The sequence below is a fragment of the Chiloscyllium punctatum genome, chromosome 18, assembly GCF_047496795.1.
Source record: "Chiloscyllium punctatum isolate Juve2018m chromosome 18, sChiPun1.3, whole genome shotgun sequence".
Classification (NCBI taxonomy): Eukaryota; Metazoa; Chordata; class Chondrichthyes; order Orectolobiformes; family Hemiscylliidae; genus Chiloscyllium; species Chiloscyllium punctatum.
This window is the reverse complement of record NC_092756.1, coordinates 73292187-73318026: the sequence shown is the minus strand read 5'-3', so window position 1 is coordinate 73318026 and position 25840 is coordinate 73292187. Positions and strand designations below refer to the sequence as shown.

The window sequence follows — 25840 nt, the reverse complement described above, 5'->3', positions numbered from 1 at the left end:
GCAGACAGGAGAAGGGCTCAATGTTATTGTGTGCAGCACTTTCAAGATATTTGCAGTTCGTGGGGAAGGAGGAAGTGGAGATGTTGCAAAAAGCTGCATTGAGGACAATTCAACAGGATCTTAGCGGACATTCAGCCCATTGGGGCTGTGCTGTCTCTTTCAGACAATTCACCCCAAGATCTCCCAAATCCTGGAATTACCTTGTGTAAGTTTCTATTACACATCATTTGCATAAGCTCAACGTAGGCACAGTGATTTTTAACAGAGTACTGTTGTTGATGTATATTTTAGAACATAGAACATTGAAAATTATGGTACAGAATAAGCTCTTTGGCCCCCAATGTTGTGCTGAGGATTAATCCTCATGTAAAATAAAATAACTTCACCTCCACACCCCTCAATTCACTGCTATCCACGTGCATGTCCAGCAGTCGCTTCAATGTCCCGAATGACTCTGCTTCCACCACCACCACCACTGGCAACGCATTCCATGCATCCACACCTCTCTGCGTAAAGAACCTTCCTCTGACATTCCCTCTATACCTTTCTCCCAATATCTTCAAACTGTGACCCCTCGTGCTGGTCCACTGTGTTCCACAAATCCGGACGACACAGGTTTGTGTTCAATGGTAGATGTTTTATTATCGGACAGTTGGCGAGAGATTCAATATGTCCCCAAAGGTAGCCATGATTCTCCTTGGAATGACACTTCTCCATGAATCTCTGCCCTACACACAGAGACAGTATCTTTTATAGGAATTAAACAAAAGGGTTATCAGTCACATGGGCGATTGTATTAAACATAGTTTAAAGCAGGTAATTATCAATTTACAAAGCCCGATGAACAGCGATGTCCTGTACTAACGTGTGAATAGATTACAGAAGCTCATTATCATATTCTTCACGGTGATGTGTTGATGTGAAGAGATGATAACAGAAGGGTTTTGCCGGCTGGAAATGGGGGATTCACATCCCTATGGTAATATGGAGAGGAAGGAAGACAATGGGAGTGGGAGGCAGTTTAACAGGGTTGTGGCCAAGGCTAGCAGTCTTGTGTGGAAAGGGCAAATCCCTCTGTCCAGGACTACAGGGGGAATCCCCATGTGTGGCTCCACTCGGCTCTATTTCTGAGATACAGTCAGCCTCCCCCCTGACTGAGATGTTCTGTCTGTATTGTAAGAGGACAGGCTTTCCGTTGATACTGCAGTAAGGCCTTTGGTAGTGGAACGTTTAACCCTTGAGTCCCCAATGTGTCCTGAAAGAGAAGCAAAGTATGGAACTGACCCCTCTTTGTGCATTTTAACTTCCTCACCAAGATGCCAATATTTTCAAGTCCAAATTTGAACAAGACGACTTTGCTGCACAGGCGCTATGACAACAGATGAACGGACACCGCCCAACAATCACCAGACACGGGTGTCCCCTCCCAGTCAGGGAACACTTCAGCAGTCAGGGACATTCACCCTCAGATCTTCGGGTGACCATCCTCCAAGGGAGACTTCGGGATACACAACGACACAAATGGCCGAGCAGAGGCTGATAGCCAAGTTCGGTCCACATGGGGATGGCCTCAACTGGGACCTTGGCCTCATGTCACACTACAGGGGACCCCACTACACTATACACACTCTCAAAGACAGACGCACACACAGACACACACAACAGACACACACACAGACACACACACACAGACACACACACAGACACACACACACACACACACACAGACACACAAACAGACACACACACACAGACACACACATACACAGACACAGACACACACACTCACACCCATAAACACACGCTCACAGGCTTATACTTCTTCACACTCACACTCACATGCACATAGTCACTCTCTCTCTCTCTCATGCACGCGTGTACACACACATAGGTCTTCAGGATGAATTTGTATTTGCACCATCTGCAGGCAGTCAATGCAGGCAGTCAGTCAATGGAGTATTTTATACATTCCACTTTGGAACTAGTACCAGTCTGCTCGGAGTGTGTCTGGGAAAATTAACAAACAGTGAAATTCACAACCAATCCTGGAGGAACCTGTTTGGGGGAGGTCACAGCACAGAAATAGACAAGTGAATATTTTACGTGTGGCCTTACAGTAAGTCTGCAGTGGTGGGTAGAGTGGGTTCTTTCTCGATTATATGTTTTATTGAGCTATGTCTCTTGATTAAGCTTAAAATATAAGCCATAAGTATTAATTTCACCTGGAGCAGTGTTTGGTAGAGGAATAAGACAGTGCTATTTTCTGGGTCTGTAGATTGAAAGAAACAAAAATGGCTTTAGTAGAGTGATATGCTCTTCTTGTCGGATGTGGGAGTTTTAGGGAGAGTATACCAGTTACTGAGGATTATGTCTGCAATAAATGCTGTTGGTTGGAGAAATCAGATCAAATGGATTGGTTGGAGAGAGAGTTAGAGACCGTGAGGTATTCACAAAAGCAAGGGGATGTGATGGATGGCAGTTATAGGAAGGGGGGAATGTCTCAGATAGTCACATTGATGGGTTAACGGCAGGAAAGGTAAGAGAGGTAGGCAGGTAATGCAGGATTCTTCTGTGGTTATCCCCATTTCAAACAAATATGTTGTTTTGGAAAATGTAGGGGGTGATGGATTCTCAGGGGAATGTAGCAAGAACAGCCAAGTGTCTGGTATTGAGACTGGCTCTCATGCAATGAGAGGTACGTCAGGTTCCAAGAGATCAATCGTGTTCGGGGACTCTCTAGCCCGAGTCACAGACAGATGCGTGTGGACCACTTCCACCGCTGTGACTGTGTGTTCAACCTCATCCGTCCACTTTTCCAGGTCTCCCAGCTGCTGTTCATGCTTCTGCAGCATGACAGAGATCGGGGCCAGATTCACCTTTAATCTGCTTCCCCAACATCTCACGAGATTTCGCGAGCTCCTTCCCCAGGGCCTGGTAGGTAATCGAGTCCGAGGATCCTGCAGGCTGTGCCGGGGGCCTGGCCCTGGACACTGCTCCTCCTTTTTCAACATCTCTGGACGATGAAAACGCAGGTAAGTTGATTTTTCACAATGTCCTGGGACTCCACAACCTTTTCAGAGTCCCAGGATATCGCGATGGTCTGGATTGGGTGGGATAGAAATTCTTCCCCCTTGTGCTGTGGTGCGAAGCTCTGCAACATGATCGTCTGAGATCACCGCCATCTTGGATCCCCAGAGTGCAGTGAGAGAATAAAACTCAGAAAAACACACAATGAGAGGTCAGGGTGCAGTATTTAAAGGCTGCTATTTTTGTGCCAACTATGCAGCCCCAGTGGCCTAATGGATAAGGCATTGGCCTCCTAAACCAGGGATTGTGGGTTCAAGTCCCATCTGGGGTGTTGGCCTCTTCCTTGTGTGTCCTTGCTCTTTCATCCACTTTGCAAACATCCCCATCTCTGCATTCAGTTGATGGGATGTGGTGTCCCACGTTGCCTTATACAAGGGTTTTGGGGATCTGCAGGATTAAGGCGAAATTCCCTGAAAGCGACAGCACAGTCACAATGGCTGTAAAACCTGCTGAGATTCTCCTGGGGATGGCATGGTGGCTCAGTGGGTATCTCTGCTGCCTCACAGTGTCAGGGACCTGGCTTTGATTCCTCCCTTGGGTGTCTGTTTGTGCAGAGTTTGCACATTCTCTCCATGGGGTACTCCGGGTGCTTTGGTTTCCTCCCACAGCCCAAAGATGTGCAGGTTCGGTGGATTGGCTTTGGGGAATGCAGGGTGAGAGGATAGGGGTTGGGCCTAGGTGGGATGCTCTTCAGAGGGTCAGTGTGGATGTGATGGGCTGAATGGCCTCCTCCCACCCCACTCTAGGGCTTCTCTGAACAAGTTTGGAGCAGATGCTCAAAGGCCCAGTCAAGGCTTCGTGAAGGGTCTGCCATCCAGGTGTGTGTCCCTATGCTCCTTTTCCCTGATCTTCCCAAATGTTCAAATCAACATCATCACATTAAAGATATTTTGTTTCTTGTCTTAATGAGAAGGGATTTGCCTTCAAGAGCACATAGGATTTGGATGTTGTCTCTTGAGGTTTGCTGATGAAACCGTTGATGTGCAGGGCCAACTGCAGATAATGGCAGAGACACTCTCCAGTGGTGACTGTCAGCGTTACCAGTCGTGAAGACTTCATCCAAGAAACTGACGGTGATCTTGGCTGCAGGTAATCTGGGCTTCAGCTGGTAATGTTGACAGAATATAGCTTAGACTGACACCAACACAACCAAAACAGAAGTTGCTTTGTACATAGATTGGTAGGTCTATCTGTTGGAAACTGGTGACCTCATGGGTAAGGCACTAACTTCCTAAACCAGAGATTATGGGCTCAAGTCTTATTTGGGGTTTTGATTTTGTTGAAACCTTCACTGTGCAACTGATCTCAATCCTGTGTGGTCATGTGACCATGGCAACAAAATCAGGCATTCTCAATTGATCCTCAGCTGGAGAAATTTGACCGGATAGAAAATTGGCCAAACTAAATTAAACAGCAGCTATCAGCTCCAGAGAACAGTGGAGCTAAGATCAAAGAGTTACCAAGATTCAAGAAGAACCAGTTCCAATCAGACTGAGGGTTGTATATTGGAGAAGTGTCAGCCTGAGTCACTCCACTTTATAGCTGCTGGCATGACAACAGTGAAGGGTATTGGTGTGACCCCAGTGGATGATGTGAACCCAGCTCATGACCGTATTGGCCAAAGCCACAGAAGATTCTGGAAGATCAGGGACAGGAGAGGAGGAAAACACACCTGAACGCCAAACCCTTAGCAAAGCCTTGACTGGGTCCTGCAGTGGAGCTCTGAGCATCTGCTCCAAAACTGTTCATAAAAGTCCTCGCGTGAGTAGTGCAGGCCATTCAGCCCATCTCATCCACACTGACCCTCTGAAGAGCATCCCATTAGGACCCAACCCCTATCCTCTCACCCTGCATTCCCCAAAGCCAATCCACCGAACCTGCACATCTTTGGACTGTGGGAGGAAACCAAAGCATCCGGAATACCCCATGGAGAGGATGTGCAAAGTCTATGCAAATAAACACCCAAGGGAGGAATCAAAGCCAGGACCCTGACATTGTGAGGCAGTCGTGCTACCCACTGAGCCACCATGCCATCCCCAGGAGAATCTCAGCAGGTTTTCAGCCATTCTGACTGTGCTTTCCCTTTCAGACAATTCACCTCAATCCTGCAAAACTTGTGCAAGAAGACGTTGGGCACCACTTCCCATCAACTGAATGCAGACTTTCCCAAAGTTGATTAGAAATCAAGTTGACGAAGGGCAAGTGACTGACACCCCAGATGGGACTCAAACCCACAATCCCTGGCTTAGAAGGCCAGTACCATATCCATTAGGCCACTGGGGCCACATGGCAGGCTGAAATTCACAGCCTTTATGTACTGTACCTGAACTCTCATACTGTGTGTTTCTGAGTGTTATCCTCTCACTGATTGTTTTTTACCCCGACCATCTCATGCTAAATTGCTGGCTGCTTGATTAATCAATCTCACTTCCCATTTGTCCCCAAACGGACAAACGAGAAATTAACCAAGCTCCAATGTTGCACAACTCAATTCTGAGGAACATGGAGCAGACGAGAAAATAGCAAAGGGCTCAATGTTATTTTGTGCAGCACCTTGAAGATATTTGCAGTTAGTGGGGAAGGAGTAAGTGGAGATGTTGCAAAACAGCTGCATTGAGGACAAATCAACAGAATCATAGCAGGCATTCAGCCCATTGTGGCTGTGCTGTCTCTTTCATACAATTCACCCCAAGATCTCCCAATTCCTGCAATTACCTTGTGCAAGTTTCTAATAATCATCATTAAAAATCAGACAACACCAGGTTGTAGTCCAACAGGTTTATCTCAAAGTACTAGCTTTCGGAGCGCTGCTGCTTCGTCAGGTGGTTGTGGAGTATAAGATTGTAAGACACAGAATTTATGGCAAAAGGTTTACAGTGTGATGTCACTGAAATTATATGTTGAAAAAAATCTGGATTGTGTGTGAAGTCTCTCATATTTTAGAATGACCAGGTTGGTTCCAGTTCTTTAATGTGTAAATCACAAAACGTTTTTCATTGCCAAGTGAAATGGCAAGCTGTCCAATAAAAGCTAAATGCTGTGAATGCTGGAAATCTGAAACAGAGAAAATGCTGGAGAAATCATGACTCAAAAACATGATTGAGTTTTCTGAAAAAGTCACAAAGAGGATTGATGAGGGCAGAGCGGTGGATGTGATCTATATGGACTTCAGTAACGCGTTCGACAAAGTTCCCCATGGGAGGCTGATCAGCAAGGTTAGATCTCATGGAATACAGGGAGAACTAGCTATTTGGATACAGAACTGGCTCAAAGGTCGGAGACAGAGGATGGTGGTGGAGGGTTGTTTTTCAGACTGGAGCCCTGTGACCAATGGAGTGCCACAAGAATCAGTGCTGGGTCCACTACTTTCCGTCATTTATATATATGTTAGTATGATTGTGAGGTATCATTAGTAAGTTTGCAGATGACACCAAAATTGGAGGTGTAGTGGACAGCAAAGAAGGTTACCTCAGATTACAACGGGATCTTGATTAGAAGGGCCGATGAGCTGAGGAGTGATGGGTGGAGTTTAATTTAGATCAATGTGAGGTGCTGCATTTTGGGAAAGCAAATCTTAGCTGGGCTTATAGACTTAATGGGAATGTCCCAGGGAGTGTTGGTGAACAAAGAGACCTTAGAGTGTAGGTTCATAGCTCCTTGAAAGTAGAGTCGGGGATCGATAGGATCGTGAAGAAGGCGTTTGGTATGCTTTCCTTGATTCTAAATCAGTTGTGTACAGTCTATGCAGAGAGATAAGAACCAACAAAACATTGGAATGTTGACACTTCTCAAACCTTCTGGATCGTTGTGAACAAAAAGGCATTTTGTGCTTGGGCAGGAACCGATCACTGTTCATTGTCAGGCACCTAGAGGGTCTGAGAATTGAAAGAACGATGTGATAATTTGTTAGAAAGACCTGAGACTGTGTTGTTTCCCTGTTACACATTGGCAGCAGCTGCCCGAAACTTTAGTGTATCCCTCAACATGTCATTTGAGATGTTGGAACATGCTGGGATGTAATACTCGAATGATGCCAAGACTTTACACTGGCAAATGGCTATGTGTGCCCTAGTAGCATATTGGGTAAACCACTGTCCTCCTAAGTGTGGGATTGTGAGTTTAATTTACCTCTGGGCTGCTTACGTTTTAAGCTTGGTCTTTGTAGCTGACTCTTGTCCCATGCCAACTTCATCACGATCCAAATTGACTGCATTTTTCAAACTACTCTGTTCAAAATAACTGTGCCTGTGTTGAGATTATGGCGAATGATGTGTAATAGAAACTTGCACAAGGCAATTCCAGGATTTGGGATATCTTGGGGAGAATTGTCTGAAAGAGACAGTGCAGCCACAATGGGCTGAATGCCCGCTAAGATTCTGTAGATTTAGAACATACTACATAGACCATAGAACAGTACAGCACCGAACAGGCCCTTCAGCCCACGATGCTGTGCCGTCCATTGATCCTCATGTAGGCACCCTCAAATGTCTATGACCATATGCATGTCCAGCAGTTTCTTAAATGTCCCCAATGACCTTGCTTCCAGAACTGCTGCTGGCAACGCATTCCATGCTCTCAAAACTCTCTGTGTAAAGAACCCCGCTCTGACATCCCCTCTATACTTTCCTCCAACCAGCTTAAAATTATGACCCCTGGTGTTCGCCATTTCTGCCCTGGGAAATAGTCTCTGGCTGTCGACTCTATCCATGCCTCTCATTATCTTGTATACCTCAATTAGGTCCCCTCTCCTCCTCCTTTTCTCCAATGAGAATAGTCCGAGTTCAGTCAACCTCTCTTCATAAGATAAGCCCTCCAGTCCAGGCAGCATCCTGGTAAACCTCCTCTGAACCCTCTCCAAAGCATCCACATCTTTCCTATTATAGGGCGACCAGAACTGGACACAGTATTCCAAGTGCGGTCTAACCAAAGAAAGCATTTGTCCTCAATGCAACTTTTTGCAACATCTCCACCTACTTCCTCCCCACTAACTGCAAATATCTTGAAAGAGTTGCACAAAATAACATTGAGCCCTTTGCTATTTTCCTGTCTGCTCCATTTTCCTCAGATGTGAGTTGTGCAATGTTGGAGTTTGGTTGGTTTCTTGTCTGTCTGTTTGGGGACAAATGGGAAGTGAGATTGATTTATCAAGCAGCCAATTTTTTTGCATGAGTTGGAAGTTGTAAAAAACAATTAGTGCGAACATAAAACTGAGAAAAACACAATATGAACCATCAGGGTGCAGTATTTAAAGGCTGCCAGTTTAACAGCAGATGCGTAGCCCCAGTGGCCGAATGGATAAGATGTTGGGCTCCTAAATCAGGGCTCGTGGGTTCAAATCCCCTCCTGAGTGCCTAACTTTCATAGGTTGCCTTCTTCGAACTTGACTTCTAATCTACATCATAAACATCCCCATGTCTGCATTCAGTTGATGGGAAGTGCTGTCCAACATGAACTTGCACAAAGTTGTCGGGGATCTGCAGGATTGGGTCGAAATTGCCTGAAAGAGACAGCAGAGCCACAATGGGGAAAGAACTGCTGAGATTCTCCTGGGACTGGCATGGTGACTCACAGTGTCAGGGACCTGGCTTTGATTCTTCCCTTGGGTGTCTGTTTGTGTCGAGTTTGCACATTCTCTCCATGGGGTACTCGGAGTGCATTGTGTTCCTCCCACAGCCCAAAGACGTGCAGGTTCGGTGGATTGGTTTTGGGGAATGCAGGGTGAGAGGATAGGGATTGGGCCTGGATGGGATGCTCTTCAGAGGCTGAGTGTGGTCTTGATGGGCTGAATGGCTTGTCCCCCTCACTCGAGGGCTTTTATGAACAAGTTTGGAGCAGATGGTCAGAGCTCTGCTGCAGATCCCAGTCAAGGCTTTGCTCAAGGACTGGCATCCAGGTGTGTGTTCATATCCTTCTTTTCCCTGACCTTCCAGAATGTTCTGTAGCTTTGGTCAAAGGGGTCATGAGCCGGGTTCACATCATCCAATGGGGTCACATTGCCAAGTGTTCGACAACGGATTTACTCAGACTGACACTTCCAGTCATCGAGTCATAGAGATGTCCAGCACAGAAACACACCCTCGGTCCAACCCGTCCATGCCGAACAGATATCCCAACCCAATCTAGTCCCACCTTCCAGCACCTGGCCCATCTCCCTCCAAACTCTTCCTATTCATATACCCATCCAGATGCCTTTTAAACGATGTAATTGTACCAGCCTCCACCACTTCCTCTGGCAGCTCATGCCACACACACACACCACGCTCTGCCTGAAAAAGTTGCCCCTTAGGTCTCCTTTATATCTTTTCCCTCTCGCCCTAACCCAAGCCCTCTAGTTCTGGAGTCCCCCACCCCAGGGAAAAGACCTTGGCGGTTTACCCTATTCATGCTCCTCATGATTTTATAAACCTCTGTAAGGTCACCCCTCAGCCTCCGATGCTTGGATCCTATCCTTAGAGGAACTGGTATCAGCTTCCACCACTGTGACTGTGTGTTCAACCTCATCCGTCCTCTTTTCCAGGTCTCCCAGCTGCTGTTCATGCTTCTGCAGCATGATAGAGATCGGGGCCAGATTCACCTCTATCTGCTTCCCCAACATCTCGCGAGATTTCGCAAGCTCCTTCCCCAGGGCCTGGTAGGTAATCGAGCCCGAGGATCCTGCAGGCTGGGCCGGGGGCCTGGCCCCGGACACTGCTCCTCCCTTCTTCAACATCCCTGGACGATGAAAACGCAGGTAAGTTGATTTTTCACAATGTCCTGGGACTCCACAATCTTTTCCGAGTCCCAGGATATCGTGATGGTCCGGATTGGGTGGGATAGAAATTCTTCCCCCTTGTGCTGTGGTGCGAAGCTCTGCAACATGATCGTCTGAGATCACCGCCATCTTGGATCCCCAGAGTGCAGTGAGAGAATAAAACTCAGAAAAACCCACAATGAGAGGTCAGGGTGCAGTATTTAAAGGCTGCTATTTTTGCTTTAACTGTGCAGCCCCAGTGGCCTAATGGATAAGGCATTGGCCTCCTAAACCAGGGATTGTGGATTCAAGTCCCATCTGGGGTAATGGACGCTTCCTTGTGTGTCCTCGCTCTTTATTCCACTTTGCAAACATCTGCATGGGATGTGGGGGATCCCCAAACAAGTCGTTTGGGGATCTGCAGGATGAAGGCTGAATTCCCTGAAAGAGACAGCACAGTCCGAATTACAAATTGGACATCATCATAAATACCAAACATGCAGGTATTCTGTGGTTCAGCTGGTAATGTTGACAGAATATCGCTTACTCTGACACCAACACAACCAAAACGGAAGCTGCTTTGTCCATCGATTGGTCGGTCTATCTGTTGGAGCCCCAGTGATCTCATGGGTAAGGCACTAACTTCCTAAACCAGAGATTGTGGGCTCAAATCTTATTTGGGGTTTTGATTTTGTTGAAACCTTCACTGTGCAGCTGATCTTAATCCTGTGTGGTCACGTGACCATGGCAACAAAATCAGGCATTCTCAATTGATCCTCAACTGGAGATATTTGACCTGATAGAAAATTAGCCAAACTAAATTAAACAGCAGCTGTCAGCTCCAGAGAACAGTGCAACGAAGATCAAAGAGCTACAAAGATTCAAGAAGAACCAGTTCCAACCAGACTGAGGGTTGTATATTGGAGAAGTGTCAGCCTGAGTCAATCCACTTTATAGCTCCTGGCATGACAACAGTGAAGGGTATTGGTGTGACCCCATTGGATGATGTGAACCCAGGTCATGACCGTATTGGCCAAAGCCACAGAAGATTTTGGAAGATCAGGGACAGGAGAAGAGGAAAACACACCTGAACGCCAAACCCTTAGCAGGGTCCTGCAGTGGAGCTCTGACCATCTGCTCCAAACCTGTTCATAAAAGTCCTTGCGTGAGTTGTGCAGGCCATTCAGCCCATCTCATCCACACTGACCCTCTGAAGAGCATCCCATCCACGCCCAACCCCTATCCTCTCACCCTGCATTCCCCAAAGCCAATCCACCGAACCTGCACATCTTTTGGACTGTGGGAGGAAACCAAAGGACCCAAAATACCCCTTGGAGGGAATGTACCAACTCTACACAAACAGACACCCAAGGGAGGAATCAAAGCCAGGTCCCTGACACTGTGAGGCAGCAGTGCTACCCACTGAGCCACCATGCCATCCCCAGGAGAATCTCAGCAGGTTTTCCAGCCATTGTGACTGTGCTGTCTCTTTCAGACGATTCACCTCAATCCTGCATGGAGATGTTGAGCACCACTTTCCATCAACTGAATGCAGATTTTCCCAAAGTATATGAGAAATCAAGTTGACAAAGAGCAAGTGACTGACACCCCAGATGGGACTCGGTCCCACAATCCCTGGCTTAGAAGGCCAGTGCCATATCCATTAGGCCACTGGGGCCACACACTGAGCAGAAAATCACAGCCATTATGTACTGCACCCGACCTCTCAGACTGTGTGTTTCTGAGTGTTATACTCTCACTGATTGTTTTTTACCCCTTCCATCTCATGCTAAATTGTTGGCTGCTTGATAAATCAATCTCACTTCCCATTTGTCCCCAAACGGACAGACGAGAAATTAACCAAACTCCAATGTTGCACAACTCAAGTCTGAGGGATATGGAGCAGACAAGAAAATAGCAAAGGGCTCAATGTTATTTTGTGTAGCACCTTGAAGATATTTGCAGTTTGTGGGGAAGGAGTAAGTGGAGATGTTGCAAACAGCTGCATTGAGGACAAATCAACAGAATCATAGCAGGCATTCAGCCCATTGTGGCTGTGCTGTCTCTTTCAGACAATTCACCCCAAGATCTCCCAATTCCTGCAATTACCTTGTGCAAGTTTCCAATATGCATTGTTAAAAATCAGATAACACCAGGTTGTAGTTCAATAGGTTTATCTCAAAGTACTAGCTTTCGGAGCACTGCTGCTTCGTCAGGTGGTTGTGGAGTATAAGATTGGAAGACACAGAATTTATGGCAAAAGTTTACAGTGTGATGTCACTGAAAGTATATATTGAAAAAAATCTGGATTGTGTGTGAAGTCTCTCATCTTTTAGAATGACCAGGTTGGTTCCAGTTCTTTCATGTGTAAATCAAAAAACGTTTTTCATTGCCAAGTGAAATGGCAAGCTGTCCAATAAAAGCTAAATGCTGTGAATGCTGGAAATCTGAAACAGAGAAAATGCTGGAGAAATCATGACTCAAAAACATGATTGAGTTTTCTGAAAAAGTCACAAAGAGGATTGATGAGGGCAGAGCGGTGGATGTGATCTATATGGACTTCAGTAAGGATTTCGACAAGGTTCCCCATGGGAGACTGATCAGCAAGGTTAGATCTCATGGAATACAGGGAAAAATAGCTATTTGGATACAGAACTGGCTCAAAGGTAGGAGACAGAGGATGGTGGTGGAGGGTTGTTTTTCAGACTGGAACCCTGTGTCCAATGGAGTGCCACAAGAATCAGTGCTGGGTCCACTACTTTCCATCATTTATATATATGTTAGTATCATTATGAGGTATCATTAGTAAGTTTGCAGATGACACCAAAATTGGAGGTGTAGTGGACAGCAAAGAAGGTTCCCTCAGATTACAACGGGATCTTGATTAGAAGGGCCGATGAGCTGAGGAGTGATGGGTGGAGTTTAATTTAGATCAATGTGAGGTGCTGCATTTTGGGAAAGCAAATCTTAGCAGGGCTTATAGACTTAATGGGAATGTCCCAGGGAGTGTTGGTGAATAAAGAGACCTGAGAGTGTAGGTTCATAGCTCCTTGAAAGTAGAGTCGCAGATCGATAGGATAGTGAAGAAGGCGTTTGGTATGCTTTCCTTGATTCTAAATCAGTTGTGTACAGTCTATGCAGAGAGATAAGAACCAACAAAACATTGGAATGTTGACATTTCTCAAAGCTTCTGTCTCGTTGTGAACAAAAAGGCATTTTGTACTTGGGCAGGAACCAATCTCTGTTCATTGTAAGGCACCGAGAGGGTCTGCAAATTGAAAGAACGATGTGATAATTTGTCAGAAAGACCTGAGACTGTGTTGTTTCCCTGTTACACCATGGCAGCAGCTGACTGAAACTTGAGTGTATCCCTCAACATGTCATCTGAGATGTTGGAACATGCTGGGCTGTAACACTCGCTTGATGCCAAGACTTTACACTGGCAAATGGCTATGTGTGCCCTAGTAGCATATTGGGTAAACCACTGACCTCCTAAGTGTGGGATTGTGGGTTTAATTTCCCTCTGGGCTGCTTACGTTTTAAGCTTGGTCTTTGGAGCTGACTTTTGTCCCATGATTCCTGAAGAAGGGGTGATGCCCGAATCGTCGATTCTCCTGTTCCTTGGATGCTGCCTGACCTGCTGCGCTTTTCCAGCATCACATTTTCAGCTCTGATCTCCAGCATCTGCAGTCCTCACTTTCTCCTCGACTTTTGTCCCATGCCAACTTTATCACGATCCAAATTGACTGCATTTTTAACTACTCTGTTCAAAATCACTGTGCATGTGTTGAGATTATGGCGAATGATGTGTAATAGAAACTTGCACAAGGCAATTCTAGGATTTGGGAGATCTTGGGGAGAATTGTCTGAAAGAGACAGCGCAGCCACGATGGGCTGAATGCCCGCTAAGATTCTGTTGATTTAGAACATAGAACATAGAACATAGAACAGTACAGCACCGAACAGGCCCTTCAGCCCACGATGTTGTGCTGACCATTGATCCTCATGTATGCACCCTCAAATGTCTGTGACCATATGCATGTCCAGCAGTTTCTTAAATGTCCCCATTGACCTTGCTTCCAGAACTGCTGCTGGCAACGCATTCCATGCTCTCAAAACTCTCTGTGTAAAGAACCCGACTCTGACATCCCCTCTATACTTTCCTCCAACCAGCTTAAAATTATGACCCCTGGTGTTAGCCATTTCTGCCCTGGGAAATAGTGTCTGGCTACCGACTCTATCCATGCCTCTCATTATCTTGTATACCTCAATTAGGTCCCCTCTCCTCCTCCTTTTCTCCAATGAGAAAAGGCTGAGCTCAGTCAACCTCTCTTCATAAGATAAGCCCTCCAGTCCAGGCAGCATCCTGGTAAAACTCCTCTGAACCCTCTCCAAAGCATCCACATCTTTCCTATAATAGGGCGACCAGACCTGGACGCAGTATTCCAAGTGCGGTCGAACCAAAGAAAGCATTTGTCCTCAATGCAACCTTTTGCAACATCTCCACCTACTTCTTCCCCACTAACTGCAAATATCTTGAAAGAGCTGCACAAAATAACATTGAACCCTTTGCTATTTTCCTGTCTGCTCCATTTTCCTCAGATGTTAGTTGTGCAATGTTGGAGTTTGGTTGGTTTCTTGTCTGTCCGTTTGGGGACAAATGGGAAGCGAGATTGATTTATCAAGCAGCCAATTTTTTAGCATGAGATGGAAGTTGTAAAAACCAATCAGTGAGAGTATAAAACTGAGAAAAACACAGTATGAGCCATCAGGGTGCAGTATTTAAAGGCTGCCAGTTTAACAACAGACATGTAGCCCCAGTGGCCTAATGGATAAGATATTGGGCTCCTCACCAGGGATTGTGGGTCCAAATCCTATCCTGAGTGGCTAACATTCATAGGTTGCCCTTTTTGAACTTTACTTCTAATCTACATTATAAACATCCCCATGTCTGCATTGAGTCGATGGGAAGTGCTGTCCAACATGAACTTGCACAAAGTTGTCGGGGATCTGCAGGATTGGGTCGAAATTGCGTGAAAGAGACAGCAGAGCCACAATGGGGAAAGAACTGCTGAGATTCTCCTGGGGCTGGCATGGTGACTCACAGTGTCAGGGACCTGGCTTTGATTCCTCCCTCGGGTGTCTGTTTGTGTCGAGTTTGCACATTCTCTCCATGGGGTACTCGGAGTGCATTGTGTTCCTCCCACAGCCCAAAGATGTGCAGGTTCAGTGGATTGGTTTTGGGGAATGGAGGGTGAGAGGATAGGGATTGGGCCTGGATGGGATGCTCTTCAGAGGCTGTGTGTGGACTTGATGGGGTGAATGGCTTGTCCCCCTCACTCTAGGGCTTTTATGAACATGTTTGGAGCAGATGGTCAGAGCTCTGCTGCAGATCCCAGTCAAGGCTTTGCCAAGGGACTGGCATCCAGGTGTGTGTTCATTTCCTTCTTTTCCCTGATCTTCCAGAATGTTCTGTAGCTTTGGTCAAAGGGGTCATGAGCCGGGTTCACATCATCCAATGGGGTCACATTGGCAGGAGCTAGACAACGGATTTACTCAGACTGACACTTCCAGTCATCGAGTCATAGAGATGTACAGCCCAGAAACACACCCTCGGTCCAACCCGTCCATGCCGAACAGATATCCCAACCCAATCTAGTCCCACCTTCCAGCACCCGGCCCATCTCCCTCCAAACTCTTCCTATTCATATACCCATCCAGATGCCTTTTAAACGATGTAATTGTACCAGCCTCCACCACTTCCTCTGGCAGCTCATTCCACACACACGCACCACCCTCTTCCTGAAAAAGTTGCCCCTTAGGTCTCCTTTATATCTTTTCTCTCTCACTCTAAACCTAAACCCTCTAGTTCTGGAGTCCCCCACCACAGGGAAAAGACCTTGGCAGTTTACCCTATTCATGCTCCTCATGATTTTATAAACCTCTGTAAGGTCACCCCTCAGCCTCCGATGCTTGGATCCTATCCTTAGAGGAACTGGTATCAGCTTCCACCACTGTGACTGTGTGTTCAACCTCATCCGTCCTCTTTTCCAGGTCTCCCAGCTGCTGTTCATGCTTCTGCAGCATGATAGAGATCGGGGCCAGCTTCACCTCTATCTGCTTCACCAACATCTCGCGAGATTTCGCGAGCTCCTTCCCCAGGGCCTGGTAGGTTATCGAGTCCGAGGATCCTGCAGGCTGGGCCGGGGGCCTGGCCCCAGACACTGCTCCTCCCTTCTTCAACATCCCTGGACGATGAAAATGCAGCTAAGTTGATTTTTCACAATATCCTGGGACACCACAACCCTTTCAGAGTCCCAGGATATCTCGATGGTCCGGATTGGGTGGGATAGAAATTCTTCCCCCTTGTGCTGTGGTGCAAAGCTCTGCATCATGATCGTCTGAGATCACCGCCATCTTGGATCCACAGATTGCTGTGAGAGTGAACAACTCAGAAAAACACACAATGAGAGGTCAGGGTGCAGTTGTTAAAGGCTACTATTTTTGCCTTAATCGTGCAGCCCCAGTGGCCTAATGGATAAGGCATTGGCCTCCTTCGTCAGGAATTGTGGGTTCAAAACCCATCTGGGGTTTCAGACCCTTCCTTCTGTGTCTTTAATCTTTCATCCACTTTGCAAACATCCCCATGTCTGCATTCAGTTGATGGGATGTGGTGTCCCATGTTGCCTTATACAAGTCTTTTGGGGATCTGCAGGATTAAGGCGAAATTCCCTGAAAGAGACAGGACAGTCACAATGGCTGAAAACCTGCTGAGATTCTCCTGGGGATGGCATGGTGGCTCAGTGGGTAGCACTGCTGCCTCACAGCATCAGGGACCTGGCTTTGATTCCTCCCTTGGGTGTCTGTTTGTGTCGAGTTTGCACATTCTCTCCATGGGGTACTCCGGGTGCTTTGGTTTCCTCCCACAGCCCAAAGATGTGCAGGTTCGGTGGATTGGCTTTGGGGAGTGCAGGGAGAGAGGATAGGGGTTGGGCCTGGATGGGATGCTCTTCAGAGGGTCAGTGTGGATGTGATGGTCTGAATGGCCTCCTCCCACCCCACACTAGGGCTTCTCTGAACAAGTTTGGAGCAGATGGTCAAAGGCCCAATCAAGGCTTCGTGAAGGGACTGCCATCCAGGTGTGTGTCCCTATGCTCCTTTTCCCTGATCTTCCCGAATGTTGAAATCAACATCATCACATTAAAGATATTTTGTTTCTTGTCTTAATGAGAAACGATTTGGCTTCAAGAGCACAAAGGTTTTGGATGTTGTCTCTTGAGGTTTGCTGATGAAACCGTTGATGTGCAGGGCCAACCGCAGATAATGGCAGAGACACTCTCCAGTGGTGACTGTCAGCGTTACCAGTCGTGAAGACTTCATCCAAGAAACTGACGGTGATCTTGACCGCAGTCTCACCATGGCCTGCAAATCACAATCGGCTTAACCAGACTCAAGAACTAAAGAGAAACCAAGAACATCTCACCGATATTACCAGGAAGGTTGGTCACAGCAAAGGATCAACAGCGAGACCGCAAAATATCATTTCATATCTGTCTGTGCTGGAATTTTCTGCTATCTTTCTCCATTGAAATAAACTCCAGCTGCTTTATTCTTCCTACCAAAGTGTATGACCTCACACGTTCCCACATTGTCTTTCATTTGCTGAGTTTTTGGCTACTCCCTTAACCCATCCATCTCCCTCTGTAAACTCTGTGAGTCAGCCTCAGCAGTTGCCTTCCCACAAATGTTTGTCCAATCTGTGGATGTGGCACTCCAAGTTCTCCAACGATGGCCTAACTACCTCATATCTCTATCATAGCCTCCTTGCAATTGTATTCAATACCTTGACTAAGAAAGGTAAGGACCCAAATGCATAGCCACAGCCCCATCAGTTCCAACTTTGAACACCCAGATTTCAATCATTTCCATTGACATATTGGACCTCATCATAAATACCAAACATGCAGGTAATCTGGGGTTCAGCTGGTAATGTTGACAGAATATAGCTTAGACTGACAGCAACACAACCAAAACAGAAGTTGCTTTGTCCATAGATTGGTAGCTCTATCTGTTGGAGCCCCAGTGATCTCATGGATAATGCACTAACTTCCTAAACCAGAGATTGTGGGCTCAAGTCTTATTTGGGGTTTTGATTTGGTTGAAACCTTCACTGTGCAGCTGATCTCAATCCTGTGTGGTCACATGACCATGGCAACAAAATCAGGCATTCTCAATTGATCCTCAGCTGGAGAAATTTGACCTGACAGAAAATTGGCCAAACTAAATTAAACAGCAGCTATCACCTCCAGAGAAAAGTACAACTAAGATCAAAGAGCGACAAAGATTCGAGAAGAACCAGTTCCAACCAGACTGAGGGTTGTATATTGGAGAAGTGTCAGCCTGAGTCAATCCACTTTATAGCTCCTGGCATGACAACAGTGAAGGGTGACCCCATTGGATGATGTGAACCCAGCTCATGATCGTACTGGCCAAAGCCACAGAAGATTCTGGAAGATCAGGGAAAAGTAGGGTAGGAAACACACACCTGGATGCCACTTCCTTCACGAAGCCTTGACTGGGCCTTGCAGTGGAGCTCTGACCATCTGCTCCAAACTTGTTCAGAGAAGCCCTAGAGTGGGGTGGGAGGAGGCCATTCAGCCCATCACATCCACACTGACCCTCTGAAGAGCATCCCATCCAGGCCCAACCCCCATCCTCTCACCCTGCATTCCCCAAAGCCAATCCACCGAACCTGCACATCTTTGGGCTGTGGGAGGAAACCAAAGCACCCGGAATACCCCATGGAGAGAATGTGCAAACTCTACACAAACAGACACCCAAGGGAGGAATCAAAGCCAGGTCCCTGATGCTGTGAGGCAGCAGTGCTACCCACTGAACCACCATGCCATCCCCAGGAGAATCTCAGCAGGTTTTCATCCATTGTGACTGTGCTGTCTCTTTCAGACGATTCACCCCTCCATTCTGCATATCCTCAACATTCTGTATTTTTCTGACACAAGGTACCACCAACCCAACACAGAGGAGATGAGAAATCGACTTGACCTTGGATGAAGATCCACCATGAAGACAAGGGTTAAAACATCAGACACCCCAGATGGGACTTGAACCCACAATCCCTGGCTTAGGAGGCCAGTGCCTAATCCATTCGGCCACTGAGGCCACATGTGTGATGGTAAAATGGCAGCTTTTAAGTTTTGTTTTGCAAGAACACACTGACTGTTTTAAGGTGTCGGATGGTGGTGGCCACGTACCGGACGTCTACCGCTGCCCTGCTCGCTATATCCTGTGGCAGCGTCCAGCCCAGGCCCCCACCATCCAGCACGTCCCCGACCCTGGTCACCCTCACAGTCACGGCCCTCCCCTCCGACAGTCACTCGAACCCACGAGTACGGAGGTGCGGATTCCTGAGCAACGTCTCCATGACGACAGTCGCTACTCCTGCCGGAGGGTAGGCGTGACGCGATTCGACCATGTTCCAGACCGTGAGCAGGTCCTGGTAAAAGACAGGCAGTGTCCTGAGAGTGACCTCCAAACCATCACGGTCCCTGAACAGGAGCTGAGTCTCGTAGTTGAGGTTACGCACCTGGTGGAAAAAATACGTCGCCAGGGCCCCCCGCCGAGGGGGGGGCTCAATGTAAAGGTATCGCTGCAAGGTCTGAAGGTGGAACGTCGCTACCTGGGTGTGAACGCACACCAGCGACTGACCGCCCTCCTCAATATGGAGACTCAGGACCTGCGCAGTGACCCAGTGCATCTTTTTGTCCCAGAAGAAGTGAACCAACATTCTCTGGATGTCAGTGACAAAACCAGGAGGAGGGACCAAAGTGACCAGCCGGTACCACAGCATGGCAGGCACCAGCTGGTTTATGACCAACACTCGACTCCTGTGAGACAGCACTCAGAGCAGTCCTGTCCAGAGGCCTGGGCGAGGTGAGACTTTGGCCTCCAGCTCCTGCCAGTTCCCCGGCCAGGATTCCTCAGCCGGGCTGAGGTAGACCCCCAGATCGAGGAGATGGTGGTACTCCAGCTGAACCCCCGTAACTCCTCCGGCAGAGACTCCACCCGTCACGGACTGACCAGTCGTCTGGAATATTGGGCCCAGTTGATCCTGGTGGAAGAGACCGATGAGTACAAGGCCTGGCACTCACACATCCTCTCCAGGTCAGCAGGGTCGGTGAAAGGGAGGAGCACGTGGTCAGCGTAGGCCGAGATGACCACCCCCTGTGCCCGCACTGCGCAGAACCAGCCCCGACAACCTCCTCCACAAGAGGCACAGGAAAGGCTCCACGCACAGGGAATTCAGCTGGCCGGACAGGGGGCAGCCTTGGTGTACACCTCTCCCAAAGTGAAGGGGCAGTGTCATGGAGCCATTAACTTTAAAACTAATTGTACCTGCCTCCACTTGGTCCACATGCACACAAGCATTTCCTGTCATGTACCTGTCCAAATGTCTTTCTCATAGATTCTATACAGTGTGGAAACAGGCCATTTGGCCCACCCAGACTCACTCCCCAACGTGTCCTCCGGCCAAATGTACCTAACCTTCACATCCCTGAACAGTCTGGGCAATTTTGCATGGCTAATTTACATGTGGGAGGAAACTGGAGCACCTGGAGGAAACCCACACAGACACGGGGAGAAAGGGCAAAATCCACACAAACTGTCACCAGAGGCTGAAATTGAACCTCGGTCCCTGGTGCTATGAGACAGCAGTGCTAACCACGGAGCCAACTTGGAAACTCTTCAGGAGCAGTCACCCAAGGGAGGAATCAAAGCCAGGTCCCTGACACTGTGAGGCAGCAGTGCTACCCACTGAGCCACCATACCATCCCCAGGAGAATCTCAGCAGGTTTTCAGCCATTGTGACTGTGCTGTCTCTTTCAGACGATTCACCCCCCCATCCTGAAGATCCCCAAAAATCTTGAGCAAGAACATGTTGGGCACCACTTCCCATCCGCTGAAAGCAGACAAGGGGGATTTCTCCAAAGTCAATTAGAAATAACGTTGACAGTGAACAAGCCATAAATAATCAGATACTCCAGATGGGACACGAACCCAAAAACCCCAGGTTTAGGTGACCAGTGCCTTATCCATTAGGCCGTTGGGGATACACCCTTCAAGGTCAAATGGCAACCTTTAAATACTGAACCCTGCCCTGTCATATTGTTTTTTTCTGAGTTTTCTACTCTTACTGATTGTTTTTTACCCCTTCCATTTCATGCTAAATTGTTCACTGCTTGATAAATTGATCTCGCCTCCCATTTGGCCCCAGACGGACATTTGAGAAATCACAGCCGGTCAGACAGCGTCCGAGGAGCAGGAGAGTCGACATTTCGAGCATAGGCCTGAAGAGCTTCGACTCGAAACATTGACTCCCCTGCTCCTCGGATGCCACCTGACCAGCTGTACTTTTCCAGCACCACACAGTTTGACTCTGATCTCTCACATCTGCAGGGCTCACTTTCTCCCAGTCGAGAAATCAACTCAACTCCAACTTTGCAGACCCAGAGTTTGAGGCAAATGGAGCAGACAGGAGAAGGAAAAGGGCTGAATGTTATTGTGTGCAGCACTTTCAAGATATTTGCAGTTAGTGGGGAAGGAGGAAGTGGAGATGTTGCAAAAAGCTGCATTGAGGACAAATCAACAGAATCTTAGCGGGCATTCAGCCCATGGTGGCTGTGCTGTCTCTTTCAGACAATTCACCCCAAGATCTCCCAAATCCTGGAATTACCTTGTGCAAGTCTCTATGTCACATCATTTGCCATAATCTCAACGGAGGCACAGTGATTTTTAACAGAGTACTGTCGATGAAATGTTCAGTCAGCATGGATTGAGATGAAGTTGACATGGAATGAAAATCAGCAACAAAGCCCAGGCTAAAACCCCAAGCCCCCCGAGATGGGACTTGAACCCACAATTACCAGCGGAGGGAATCCAGGGCCTTATCCATTCGGCCCCTAGGGCTCCCACAGCACACTCTCTCTGGAAAGTGTTGACCTCAAACGACTGCTACAGCTGAACATGTTCCAAGATCGAGGATGGCATGTTGAGGGACACACTAAAGTATGGAGCAGCTGCTGTCAAGGTGTAACAGTTAAAGAACACTGTCTAAGGCCTTTCTGACCAGTTATGACATCGTCCCTTCATTTCTCAGACCCTCTTGGTGCCTCAGAATGAAGAGAAATCGTTTCCTGCCTCAGTAGAAAGATCTGCCCGAACTTGCGAGACCCCCTTTTGTGGAAGAGAGCCAGCCCTATATCAGGACAGGAAGGAGATTCCAATGGCCCAACATGGATTGTTCCAGTTAATATCCTTTCTCAGATGGATAGAGCTATAGAGCGAGTAAAAATTGTGGGAATTTGGGAAATTCTGTCAATCTGTTTTAATATTTTGTTAATAAAATCAAGTTGAACAGCAAACCAAATTTTGTCCCCCTTTGTCTTCTTCACCAACAAGAATACTGAAGGATAGTTGAGTTTAATTACATTATGTTGCTAATGTTCATCTGGTTGATCAGTGGAAATTAAAAGCCATGTCACACAACAGGCAGAGTCAATCTTTACCTGAGTAGAAGTTCAGCAGAGAGAAACAGACTTACTTTGTGATATCAGAGGGAATTCCTGTCCCATTGATCTATTAACTGCAGGGAACTTTCAGATATGTGGTATCTTTAGAGCAATGAAATATCCTCCCAAGATATATGCTTTCACTCTCAACTGAAGATGTTATAACTTCAATGGCTAAGAGTATTAACCAATAAATCAATGCCAAGCCAGTTGAAGTATGACACTTGGCACATCATCATCGCTGTAATTGCAGAATGCAGCATAACCTATTCCATCTTCTAACCTACTGACAGCCTACTTTTCAGAAGTCTCCTTACACGACTCTGAAAACAAATTAAAAGAAACCAATTAAAACATATAAGCACAAATTAAAATGTCCCAGTCATTTAAAAAGGCTCTGTCACAAAAGTCAAAATCTCCCAAGAAAGCTTACACTTACAGAGTCACAGAGTTGTACAGATCCTTCGCTCCAACTCGTCCATGCCAACCAGATATCCGAAAGTTATCTAGTCCCACAAACCAGCATTTGGTCCATATCCCTCTGAAGCCTTCTTATTCATGTCTCCATCCAGCTGCCTTTTAAATGTTACAGAGTCTTAGAGTTGTACAGCACGGAAACAGACCCTTTTGTTCTAACTCGTCTATGCCGACCAGATATCCTGAATTAATCTAGTCCGACTTGCCAGCAGTTGGCCCATATCCCTCTAAACCCACCCTGTTCATATACCCCCATCCAGATGCCTTTTAAATGTTTTGGAGGACCCGGTGTTAGACTGGGGTGGACAAAGTTAAAAATCACACAACACCAGGCTATAGCCCAGCGGGTTTATTTGGAAGCACTAGCTTTCGAAGCGATGCTCCTTCACTGGGTGGTTGTCTTCACCTGATGAAGGAGCAGCGCTCTGAAAGCCAGTGCTTCCAAATAAACCTGTGGGATTATAACCTGGTGTTGTGTGACTTTTAACTTCTAAATGTTGTTATTGTACCAGCCTCCACCACTTCCTCTTGCAGCATGTTCCATATAAGCACCACCCTCTACATGAAAAGGTTGCCCCTTAGGTTCCTTTTAAATTATTATTCTTCTCACCGTAAACCTGTGCCCTCTGTTTTTGTACTCCCCCACCCTGGGGAAAAGACTGAAGCTATTCACCCTATCCATGTCCCTCATGATTTTATAAACCTCTCTAAGGCCACCCTTCAGCCTCCGACACTCCAGAGAAAATAGCCTCAGTCGATTCATCCTCTCGCGATAGCACAAACCCTGTAACCCTTGCAACACCCTTGTAAATCTTTTCTGAATGCTTGCAAGTTTTACAACATCTTGCTATAGCAGGGAAACCAGAATTGAACGCAGTATTCCAAAAGGTGGCCTAACCAATATCTTGTACAGCCACAACCCAACATCCCAATTCCTATACTCAATGCACTGACTCATAAAGGCAAGTGGATCAAATGCCTTCTTCACTGTGCTATCTACCTGCAACTCCTTCTCTTCCTAATCTGTGTGTATGTGAGTTACAATAATCGTTTTGCATTCTGATATGAATAGATTCACTCTTTTGTTAATTCAACATATCCAGGTTTAATTGGATACTTTTAAACACCAATTCAATTGGATTGGGAGGAAGACATCCACAAGAAAGGGTCCCTTTTTAAATTAACCTGTTAGTGACCAACCAAGGATCCAGGTAAATGAAGAAAGGAAACCATTTCATCCCTGCTCACCTGGGAGCTGAACAATTTGGGGTATCTGTCTGGAACTGTAATAACGTGGGGAACAATTCTCACATCAGCCTCTCTTTGTAAGTGCTCCATGTATTTATGAAACAATGCCCTTCACCAGAACATCTCAGTGATATATTTAACATTCCATTCACATTAATCACTCCAAGGACATGATCTACATGAAGAATATAAACAGTAAGTGGTGAAACTCTAAGGTTCGGAAGCATCTGCTGAAAAAAACAAAATGAATATTGCAAATTGATAATTGTGTTTCTCTCCACAGATGCTACCTGACCTGCATTTCAAACATTCCTGATTTTATTGCAGATTTCCAGCACTTGTGGTATTCAACTCGTGTATAATTTTTTTACGTAAGGAGAATGGAGACTTGAAAACATTGAATGGGACTTTTGCTCATTAACTTCTTGGGAATTGTCTGCTATTGAATGATTTGATTCAGACTTTAGATAAGGTGCAATCATGACAAAGTCTGTGGGATTGTACTTATTATATATCAAGGAACAGCTCATCAAATAAGGCAATCCTCTGAAACATATGAATTCTCACCTCAAGTTTGGGGAGAAAGGTATAAAGGATAAGTATTAGATGGGGTGAGATCTGATCAACTTCAGAAAAACTTTGATCTTAAAACTACAATTCTACAGTGAAAGTGAAATATTGTGAAGTGTATGGTTAATTGTCGATGATATTTGTTCCTCCTTATTTAATTTCTAAAAGTATCTGTAGAGTAATTTATAAACATATATTTACGAACCATTGTTATGCATAATTTTGGTAATTTTATAATTTGCCATGACTTTCTCTTCACCTTATTCAAGGAGAGTGTTTATTACAGTGAGTGATACCACACAGTATTTCAATTGCACTGAATTGGTTTTGAAAGATAACTCAATAAATACAGGTTGATGCTGTCGATGGTTCCTGTCGATATATTTCGTTGACCTGTTCAGACGTGTTATGATGTTAAGTCTGAGGCAGAAAGAGGAAGAAGGTATAAGTAAGGTTCAAGAAACTGAAGACAGACAGAGCCCTGGAGATAACAGGAATGAACTCAAACTAGGAAATAGAGAATTTGAAGGGACCATGCAATGTTTATGGGAAACAGGATTAAGGAACCTTCAAGGCATTTTACAGAGGGATAACAAGCAACAGGTCGCCAGGGAAAAAGTATGTCTTCTCAGAGCAAAGGAGGGAATTTACACTTGGAGCCGGAGGAAGTGGGTGAGGTTCTTAATGAATAAACTGCATTGGTATTTCCAAAGGATTCTGGGTAGTCCAAGATGGAGGACGGGAAAAAGTTGTGACTGTAAGAGCTGCCCCTTTTTTGAGGCATTTTAGGTGTTGGGGGTGATTTCCTCAAATTCCAGGAGCAGCAATTACTGTTTTATTATGCAACTTTGGAGAAAAAAATCTCAAAACAACGGCACTTTTAAAAGGAAGAAAGGCAGACAAAGAAAGCGTGTACTTGGTCAGGAGGGTGGGAGGGAAGAAACCTACACTGCTCACTGATATGGATAGGAAGGGTCGAGAGGGATATGGGCCCAGTGTGGGCGAATGGGACGAGATTAGATTAGGATATGTGGGCGGCATGGACGAGTTGGATCGAAGGGTCTGTTCCCATGCTGTACATCTCTATCACTCTCTGACATGGTGGATGGTGAGTCTTGTATATTGATATTCTAGAGCATGT

General features: G+C 46.4%; 4 non-coding genes across 4 annotated transcripts; 1 reads left to right on the top strand and 3 right to left on the bottom strand.

Moving 5' to 3' along the window:
- Nucleotides 1-3285: 3285 nt before the first annotated feature.
- Nucleotides 3286-3358, top strand: trnar-ccu (transfer RNA arginine (anticodon CCU)). The gene has a single exon. It is a non-coding gene; the product is annotated as a tRNA-Arg (tRNA).
- A 1939-nt stretch (nucleotides 3359-5297) lies between these two features.
- On the bottom strand, nucleotides 5298-5370 carry trnar-ucu (transfer RNA arginine (anticodon UCU)). The gene has a single exon. It is a non-coding gene; the product is annotated as a tRNA-Arg (tRNA).
- Nucleotides 5371-11422: 6052 nt separating this feature from the next.
- Nucleotides 11423-11495, bottom strand: trnar-ucu (transfer RNA arginine (anticodon UCU)). The gene has a single exon. It is a non-coding gene; the product is annotated as a tRNA-Arg (tRNA).
- A 7429-nt stretch (nucleotides 11496-18924) lies between these two features.
- Nucleotides 18925-18997, bottom strand: trnar-ccu (transfer RNA arginine (anticodon CCU)). Its single transcript has one exon. It is a non-coding gene; the product is annotated as a tRNA-Arg (tRNA).
- Nucleotides 18998-25840: the final 6843 nt, after the last annotated feature.